The following is an 11,140-nucleotide window of genomic DNA, read 5'->3' as shown; positions in this document are numbered from 1 at the left end:
ATATCTCTTTGTATGCAATGTTCGTTGTTAATGCATTTATGCCATTTTCATCAAAGTTCCCCAAGAGAATCTTCACTCCAGTAGTTGAATGCACACGTGAGAGTGCAACGTATAATTGTCCATGAGTGAAGATTGGAGTCACCAAATAAAGACCCACCAATGAAATGCTTTGGCCCTGTGACTTATTTATTGTCATGCAAAAACCAATCTGACTGGAAACTGTCTCCATCTAAGAACAAATGGCAAATCTGTACCAGAGTACACAAAACATATTCTAGGAATAAAAACCCTGGTCCCAACATGCGTATCTATGATAACTTCTGTCTCTAAGACCCTGCCTTGAAATCCCTTGCACACCAATCATGTCCCATTGCATAGACCCCGACATGGATCAAGGTTTCGTAGAAAAATTATGGGTGTATTCATCTTTATCTCCAAGCAATGTGTTGGGAATCCACCACCCAAGGTGAAACTATTCAAAAACTCCACGGAGTATAAGGACGCATGTTGAGTGGAGTTTCCCATCACAGAGTCAGTGCTAAAATATGTCACAACATTACCTTTCATTGCGTACAGGGCCTTATCATTGAGACTATCAACCTCAAAGTTTTCTGGAGAAAGGATGGCACGCTCTTTGAAGTATTCAGCGTGATCCACATCTCTAACCATTTTTGAATAGATGCAACCTATCAATCCATCCACTGAAGATGAAGAAAGCACCATGTGATGGGGGATCACTATTCTATCTTCACCATCGCTTACCAAAGTCTCATTTCCTATATCTATCAGCCATTGTCTGTAGGCAGCATTTGCAACATCACCATCTCCCACACGCATGTTACATGTCAATCTGAGAATCTTCACAAATGGCCATAAGTGTGATCGACAAAGCGTAGCATCAACAATGTCAGCACGTGTTCCCTTGAACACCACTGGCAAGATTTGTCTAAAATCTCTCCTAAGAAGTATCACCTTGCCACCAACTGGCCTTTTGAACACATGATGTCTTGCAAAGACCTATCCAAAGCTTCAAAGGCATATCGATGCGCCATGGGAGCCTCATCCCACACAATGACCCTACATAGTCTAAGAAATTCAGCAAGCTGACCTTGAGCAGGGATATTGCATGTACTACAATTGTTTAACTCCAAGGTTGTTTTGAATCTAGAGTGAGTGGTGCGTCCATTTCATAATAGCAATGTTGCAATCCTTGAAGATGTTGTGGCCAATGCAACATCTCCTTGTCCACGCAATTGTGACAACAAACAGTTATACAAATATGTTTTTCCAGTCCCTGCAGACTCCAAGAAGAAAATAGCTCCACCATTAACAGTCAATGCATGCAAAACTGTCTCAAAAGCATTCCTTGATTTTCATTCAAACTCTGCTCCATTGCACGTGATGTGGAAAGCTCTTTCATGGCATAAAAGCATTGCTTGTGGAAAATCAAAGTATTATCATGAGGCGGCAAAAAGCGCTCATCAGGCATTGGAATTCCAGGATATTTGGATAACTTCGTCCAAATGTACTAAGAATGTTTTGCAAATCTCGTGATGCACACCCTTCTGCAACCTGTGCACATTCATCCAAGGACTCATATCTCCTCTCCAATCTGTGTCGATAGTCATCAGACAAAGACTTGTGAAATCTCTCCCATAAGAGATCAGGGGAGGAAGGCTCACAAAACAATACGATTGTCACAAACAAATTCCTCAACTACAAGCTTCCTCCATGCCAGCAAACCATTCCCCATCATCCTCCAGGATACCTCTTGCAATGCATGTTGCCTTGAAGGTAGGGAACAATACACCATTTAAAGAACACAAATCCTCAAATGATTTACATCCTTTACAAACAATCAAAAGCAGAAAAACATAATACCATTCACCTGCAGAGGACTGCACAAAAGACATTTAACCAATGGTGTCTCCACAGCATCTCCTTGTCCATTTTTTGGACCTCAAATTCCACATCCACTTCTGAGGAAAATCAACGTATAAAGTATCATTTGCATCAAGATTATTCGAGTTAAAGGTGAACCACTCTATTAGGGTGGTCTTCTCCGTGCCCTCCCTTTGCAAGACATTGTTAAGGTTGTCATTATCTCGAAATGTCATAGTTTGACCAATCGGAACATGCACGCGCAATCTCTGTACAACTGGTGCATCAATGTGTAAAGGAAAATCAAAAATCCTCTAGCAAGCCTCAGATGCAGATACATAGCGGACATCCATATACATATCTATCTCGTCAACATTCTCCCTTTTGACATCTTGCATTGATGTATGAAATCTTATAGTTGCCCTACCATGCCCCTTGTAGATGTACTTTACAGCTGAAATCATGGAGCATATCTCAACATTTATATATGCATTAAAAAGTGTCAACAATATAGGATTATATGGCACCACCCATCGATTATCAATAGTGGAACCGCTAACCTTGGCAGTGGAGCCATTGTTAGGTCGCACATAAATGGGGTAACCATTGTTATGTTGCTTGCTCACAAATTGGTCGTGGATATCTTCTGATGCATCGTCCGTCAACCATGCAAGGAGATGAAGTGTTGAACTCACCACATGGACCATGAATGTTACAGTTGACAATGATATCTTGTAGCAACGAAAATCGGTTCTTATCGGGTAACTCTGCACAAACCATCTTATCGTAGTCAAATGTTGATTGAGGCTTACATCAAGGATCTAGAATTAGCAGGGTGTGAGAATGTGGCAAGCCCCTCTTTTGGAACTCTACAATAGACATGTAAGCCACCACTTTCCCAAAAATTTCTTCTTTCAATATGTGCTTCATCATACTGGAGTGTTTCTGAAAGAAAACCTTGGTTGTTATGTCTGGTCGATCAGTGGAAGCCTGTCCTGGCAACAATGACTCATTTATTTCTTGCCAATTAGGGTTGCATGTGAACGTGATGAACAGGTCCCTTTGCACGCACAATCACCATTGCATCTTGATACAATTGGTACATGTGTCTAGGGCCACCTGTGAAAGATGAGGGCAAGACAATTCTTCGACCCACACATCGACCAAGGAGAGCATCATTCTCAGATGAATGCACCATGTCAACTAAGCCTATGTATAACTCTTCCTCAATGTTTGCCGATTGTTACAAACCCACGAAAGGCAACAATCCTCAATGGCACAATATGCATCGACCATAAATTACTGAAGTAAACGACCACCATGAAGCAAGCATAGTTCTGTATCAGCACAATACTGCCTAGAAGTATTTCTTTTCACAAATTGTTATTTTGATCTCGACACCAGGGCTATCACGTAACATTCTGCCAACATTATAAAAGGCATCCGCATATGGACTACATGATTGCATCATTACCATCAATGCATTAAGAGTAGACAAATCCAAACCATCCAAGGCATTTGTACGATTCTGAATCTCATGCTCAGTATTGTACACATACATCTATGCAAATTTTGGAGTACCTTGTCCATGTGGCATCAAAGAACCAATTCAATGGTACATGCCACCATGAATACAGAAACAATATGCACCAGATCTACCCGTCAATGTCTCATCAATGCTAGCCCCAAGAGAACTATTGTAACTCTTGATGTTCCTTTTGAAAGATCTACTTGAAGCATCATTATTATTGAGTAGTCTCTCCAATATATCCAGTGGTCTTGCAAGAGGAAAGAGAGAAACTTTCCCTCCCTTGCAACAATATTTTCCAATGGATGGTGTCACAACTTCCTTCATCTCACATTGCCAGAGGCGTGCACCACAAAACTCACAACATGATGACATAGTCCCTATACGTTCTGTATGTAAAGACACATGTGTCAACGGGAGCATGGAAGAATGAACTCCTGCTATACACGGGTAGGTATGTAGAATGCAAGCCATGCCTCCAAGTGAGCTATCATGTACATATGGGGTGTGCTCCTCAGTTTGATCATCTATGAGAGGACATAAGTGGCCATCATGTCGATGGCGTCGCACTCGTATACTGGAGGTTCGTTGCCTTGCCCGTTGTCGACGATATCTTCTCGTCGCATCCAAACATGAGAGAGTGTGTTTTCTTCTTCGATGATCTTGGAAGACAGTTGGCAAGTCTTGTGGACTGGTAACATCACCATGAAAACAACCCTCTACAAATGGAGAGGTCTCCCCTACCATGACCATGGCCATTTGTGGTGAATGGCACGTATGGAATGCGTTGTACAACAGCTTGCCGATGATAATGTCGTGCAACTTGTTGACGTGCACGTGTACGTGAGTGTTCACTCGAGGAGTTAGGAAGACAAAGGCATGTATCCCCTATCCTCATTGATGCTTTTGTTGAGCAAAAAACACCAATTATACAATAAGTACATTAGTTTTTTTTTTAAACCTCCAAAAGTAACCTCAAAATATTATCACCACATTACAATATTGTTGGACTATTACACACAAGGAAGAGAAGAGAAGGCACGGTGCACATAAATTAAGAATTATTAGAAACCTCCTTTCGTTAGGTTTAGTACACCTATCATTTCACGTGTTTCTCCATCTCTTCCTTAAGCAAGGGATATTGAGACCTCATAAGACAGTCTCTGACCATCTTCCTATTGGCAATCAAAACCACCCCTTTGATGGGGTTCTCTTAAAGACAGCATGCTTCAATGTAGTTAGAAAGGTTGAACAACCAAACTATGGCCCAAGTGTTAGGAGTTGCATGTGAAAGTTTTCCCCCCCAATTTGGCATATTCTCGCTTCGTCTTCCAATAAGCTAGGTTGTTTTCTCAAATGTCTAAGGAGAAGGATACATGTATAGGAGGGCAAACTAATTGGATAACTTGGATTTGTGCAAAAATCTAAGGTATTTACCGAGATCTCTACCAAAAATGCCCAAAGTGTGACTCTAAAACTTAATGTCCTATTGGATCATAGTCAGGATTTTCACCTTTAACTGTAAAAATTACTCCTTATCAAAGAGGGCTCCCAAAGACAGAGAGAGAGAGAGAGAGAGAGAGAGAGAGAGAGAGAGAGAGAGAGATTTCACTGACGTACTAATAACAAAAAAAGATGGGGAGAGAGTCTTATACTCAAGATGTAATAATGTAGAGAGAGAGAGAGAGAGAGAGAGAGATGATAGGGTAGAAACAATACCCGAATATGTAATTCAAAAAAGTAGGTTTTTAACATGCACAAAAGCGGGCTATGTGACACTTTCATGTGATCTAACATACATCGAAAATCGTGTTCAAGGTTTTCTTTTAATGATAAACAATGTAGAAGTTGGATCACATAGCGACTGGACGAAATTGGCAAGCAACGTTCTTTTTTGGCAATAAATATGAAATCAAAGCTTAAAATTGGCAAGCACCATTTCTTTTTTGCAGCAAATGTGAAATTGAAGAGTTCGGTACTTACCTTGTGCCTCGACAGTGACTCCCGCTTGCAAAGCGCACCCACCCTCACCCCTAGCTATGGTTTTAGGCTACCTCGGCTTGCCCGCAACACCAATTTTAGCATCCCTCGCCTTTTCTTAAAGTAATAAATACGGAATTAAAACGTAGAAATGGCAAGCAACATTCTTGTATTTGCAGTAAGTATAAAATCGAAACGTTTTGCGCTTACCTCGTGCTCCGAAAGTGAGTCCCACCTTGCAAAGACACTCGCCTTTGCTCCGATTGTGATTATATTCTTCTTTGCTTTTGCTCTCGCTCCACACCACCACCACGAGATTGAGTTAACATTGTTTGGAATCGGGCTCACTGCACAGGTACCTACTATGTCAAAGGTATAATCACAGAGGCAGACACACACACACACACACACACACTCCCAAGGTGAAACAATACAGTCTCTTGCAAAGCTTGAGCATGTGAAAATCTTTCTCTAAACTCTCTCTCTCTCTCTCTCTCTCTCTCTCTCACACACACACACATGTGTAATAGCACGGGTATGCTCATTGCCAATGGTGTATCTTTGTGGAGTGGAACCAATGGATTTACATGTAGAAGACATAATGGGGATAGTGTGATTGACTATATGCTACTCTGTGAAGCCATCATGTATCGCATAAAGAGTTTTATGTTTGGTCAATGGACCCCGGAATCCGACCATCGCACCTTATGTATTGACCTTTCATGTGGAGAAGCAACTAAGCATGATAATCTCATCCAAAGGAAAGAGAAGTTATCACTATGTATGGATTTCAAATGGGCACCAATGTACATTGAAATGGTTGAGCAAAAATTATGGATGACAAAGCTTCAATGTGATGCACCATTGGAAACTAAATGGGAAGCGTTCAAGAAAGCTATTTGTTCTTGTGCGGAAGAATGCTTTGCCATAAAGCATCTCCATGGTATCAACAAAGATAGATCACGCAAAAGGTGGTTTGATAAAGAATGTCAAGATGCTCGAAAGTCCTTGATAAAGCTTGATGCAACTATGGACAAAGACAACTATCAAAGTCATTTGCATACGTACAAGGCATTGATTCAAAAGAAGAGAAGAAGATGGGAAGTAAAGCAACAAGAATTTCAAGTCCAAGAAAAGGCACATGCATGTGGAAGATTTTGGAGAAACTTGAGAGGCAAGCGGGTTGAGAATTTTGGTAACTTGAGTCTAGTGGATATGTACACACATTGTAGGCAATTATATGAGCAAGAAAATACTGAAAAAATGCCATTTTATGGTTCACTCCCATGTATGCCGTCTTTTTTTACTATTGAGGATGTATGCGGTGGGCTTGAAAAGTTGGCCACTCGCAAAGCGGGAGATCTTCAAGGTATCAAGCCGGAGATGATCAAATGGACGGGAGATTTTACCCATGAGTGGATGTGTGATATGTTCAACCTTGCACTTCAACATGGTATGCCTTATGATTGGAGTACTAATTGGGTTAAGCCTTTGCATAAAGGAGGGGATGTAAAGAATGTAAGCAACTACCGGACTATAATGATTGGGTCTCTTATGGCAAAGTTGTTTGGATGCATAATGGAGATGAAATTGAGTGATTGGGCTGAAGAGAATGACAAGCGTGCAAAGGGACAAGCGGGTTTTCGTCGATGCCATAGCACCATTGATCATCTTGTCACTCTTCGTGTTCTCATGGAGGAAAGTCGGTTGAAAGGCAAGCGATTGTATTGTTGTTTGGTGGACTTTAAGAAAGCCTTTGATATGATTCCACGTAACAATTTGTGGAGAAGGATGGAAGAACTCCAAGTGCCAAGTGAGTTTATGCTTGCGGTTTCTCGAATCTATGAGAAGGTGATTTGTCAATTGCGCATGGGAAGAATTTCAGAAATTTTTGTAAGCACTATTGGGGTTAAACAAGGATGTCCATTGTCACCAACTCTCTTTGGTCTAAGCATCGATCAATTGGAACAAATGGTACTTGACTTTATGCAAGAAGAAGGCATTGAAGAGGTCACTATTTGCAATGCGGTAATCATGCTTTTGTTGTATGCGGATGATGTAGTGCTTCTAGCACACGCTTTAGAAGATGCACAAAAGCTTATGGTTGTCCTTGAGAACTTTTGCTTGCATAGTGGGTTGATTGTAAATGAATCCAAAACAAAGGTTATGCTTGTGAAAACCAACCATAAGGAGAAGCCATGCATTGTGTGCAACAACGAGACACTTGAAGTTGTTGAGAGCTTTAAGTACCTTGGCCTTGAGGTTCCATCCAATCACAAGTGGCATGAATGTGCTATGCGTCGTTTGGAAGCGGGAAAGAGAGCATATTATGCATTTGAGAACATGTGTAATGCGGGAAACATCAAGTGTTGGGTTCTCAAGAAGTATCTTTTTGATGCATTGGTGACACCGGTTCTTCTTTATGGAGTTGAAGTGTGGGGCGGGAGCATCTCAAAGTCCAAAAGCGATTACAAACTTTCTCCAAGTTAAGACACAAACACCATATATGCTCCTACTTTTTGAGTCGGGATCTCTTCCAATTGAGGTTATGGGCATGGAAAGGGTTGTGGAGTACATGATAAAGATGCGTCAAAACCCCTCACATCGACTTCCTACAATTGCATGGGAAGCAAGCAAAAAAGTTCAAAAGACGCATAAAAGCAAGATCTTGAGCACGGGATGGATGCAAGACATAAAGAAGTGGTTTGGGAGATGGGATGCATTACACTTGCTACATGATGCTTCAATTGACTCTCAAGTGAATGAAGCTTTTCTACAACGCCAATGTATTACGGCTTGGGAGAAATCCGGTGGGTCACGCTTCATATATTACACCACCTATATTGCCCCCAACTACAAAACCATGTTCTTCACTGAGAGAGGAAACCGTACTCACACTTACATGCTTGAGCCTATTCCCTTGTCCACGATACGCACTATCGCAGCAATTCGGCTTAGCTCCCATTTCCTTCGATGCGAGATAGGGCGTTGGGGCAATGGAGAAGAGTCAAATCGATTGTGCACATTATGCTCACTGCAAGTTCGAGAGTCTAAGTACCACACACTACTAGAGTGCTCAGCTTTTGATCACATCCGAACTTGCTTCTCTCACATTTTCAGCCATAACTTAGACCTACACACTTTCCTCTCTCAGCCAAAGTGTGGGCTCTCCATTGCGACTCTCATCACTACAATTTTGGAGCATCGAGAGTCACTCATCAGCCATACACATACTACATCACATGTAACTTTGGTCCCATATGTCATATTTGACCTCCGAGGACGATAATAAAATCTATCTATCTATCTCTCTCTCTCTCTCTCTCTCTCTCCCTCTCTCTCTCTCTCTCAACAATGGGCCAGTCACACTATTAGATCCACCAACATTGTAACAGTTTGGTCTCACAGGTTATTTTGGCCTTTTAAAGTTGTTTAATATAACATTTCATTTCATATATCTCTCTCTCTCCCTCCCTCCCTCTCTCTCTCTCTCTCTCTCTCTCTCTCTCTCTCTCTCTCTCTCTCTCTCTCTCTCTCTCTCTCTCTCTCTCTCGCACACACACACACACACACACACAGAGGTTTTGCGCTGAGTGAGGGGGAAATAGTTGCGAGCTGAGATGAGTTGCGGTTGCACGCGCGTGAGGCGACGAAGGTGGCAAAAACGCAGGATAGCAGGTTGTCGACGCGTGGTAGCGCTCAGCTTGCGAGTTTTATTGTGGTTCCTTGTCTGCCATACATTATGAAAGAAGAAGTATCTGACGATCTGAGTGCTGACGAGGAGTGCAGGACTACCTGAATTTTTACCTCCAAGGCATAGGTCAGTCTTGAAAAGGCTAATTTTCCATGTTCTCTGGACCCACTTGTATACTTTCCCTGCGAGGCCTTTTATGGTTGGGCAGTCCATGAATAGGTGGGCCAAATCTTCACTAGCTAACCTGCACCCCAAGCATCGATCTGACCCAATCCCTCTCTCCTGAATCTTCACCCCTGTCGGTAGAGCACCCCAAATAACCTTCCATAAGAAAACCTTCATGTACTGCGGAACCTTTGGCTTCCATATGTTCTCCATTACATGCTCCCACCTTTCCTCCGGCCATTGCTTTTTCCATAGCTTGTTAAGGGGGCTAGACCAATTCTTCTTTTGCATCATTATCTGATAAATGCTTTTAGTACGGGGTTTCCACAAGAGACTGCTTTCGGTCCATTTCCAGGCATTCCAGTCCAACTCCGACGAATCACAGATTGGCATCACTAGATTGTCAAGCTCTTTCATCACTTTGTGGATAAGCAAGACCTCCAAGCTATTAAGTTGGTACTAGGCAACCATAAGGTCAATGGTTTTCCAACTCTTATTGACACTGTCCCAAAAGTGCTCAAGTCGGTTCAGACCCTTATTATTTAGCTTCTTGGCTGTCTCAATCCAATAGGGAGTTTTCAAAACCTTGTAATTTTTTGGGCTGCTCAATATGATCCACTCACAATTGTGAGTTTTGAAAAAAAAGTTCAATAATAAAGTAGTATAGAAGTAGGCATCTAGAATGTGACACAAATTCCTTTTGGTAGGCTAAAGGCTTATTTTAGAAAGCCAAAAGAGTCAATCAAAGCTCCGAAATCGAAGGACCCATTTACGAAGGGATTTATTTTTCAAAGCTCATATGCAAAAGTTAGGCCCAAACAATCACCACAAACCAAACGGATGGCTAAAATGAATGGCTAAGAAGAAATATCCCTAACATACCTCCTATATATGTCCTTTTTTGCAAGCCAAAAGAATTGACTTATAAAAAAGTACTTAGCACCTCTCTTGACATTCACACTTCAGGGTCTCCTCTCTCCATTGGTACCCTTGGCTCTCCAAACTTGGAATGGGTTTCTTTAACCCTTTTTGGAGGGAGATTGCTCGGTAGGTAAGCAACAAAGGGATCTCTGAACTACACATTTGGGATGACAAAATCCTTTGCTAGAAGAATGTCGAGCTTTTAGTATTGCAGCATAATTTGAGTTTGTACGAAAGGCTTCTGGTCAGCAGACTCTTGGAAGTGTTGTCTTCATCTCCATCACTTGTCTTTGGGTCTGAGTTCGACTGGAAAGCCTCGCATTTGCCAAAGATAGAGTGTTCTTTCTCCCCAAGATCCAGGATACCTATAGTGAGCTGGTATACAAAGTGGATTGGCTTGCCCCACTCATCACAATATGGAAGAAAATTTGTCAAAAGAGCGTTGGCAGAGAAGTGTTACTACCATCTGGAAGATCAAAATGGCCTGCTTACATGAAGTTTTCTATCTGGAAGGTGATTTGGGGAGCCTTGTCGACTAGGGTTAAGGTTCGCACTAGAGGGATAGGCACTAACATCTGCTTTGGTTGTAGTTTGGCATTGGAGGATCCCCTACATCTGTTTAGCAAGTGCCCTGCCCTCGTGGGCTCTAGCTGCTAAAGTTTGCAAATGGGTATAGAAAACATGGAAGGGTATCTTCTTTATAGATGACCTGATCATAAGAGAACGTAGATCCAAAGCCAACCCGTTTTGGTGTGCACCAAAATCACCAAATTTTATTACCTTAATCAAGTTTGGAAGTCTAAGAACCTTGAGGTATTTGAAGCTAAACTGGTTGTGGCTTAATATGATGATATTGTGCATGTGAGCTCCTAACTTATTCATGGTGTAGGAGCTAAAAGAGGGTTAGTAGGTAGTGGTAAGGGATGGCTTCATGCACTAGGTTGCCTTGATTTCTCCAAAGGATCCTCATA

Source organism: Adiantum capillus-veneris, chromosome 17 (genome assembly GCF_014529385.1).
Source record: "Adiantum capillus-veneris isolate H3 chromosome 17, ASM1452938v2, whole genome shotgun sequence".
NCBI classification, from domain to species: Eukaryota; Viridiplantae; Streptophyta; class Polypodiopsida; order Polypodiales; family Pteridaceae; genus Adiantum; species Adiantum capillus-veneris.
Note: the sequence above shows the minus strand (reverse complement) of the source record.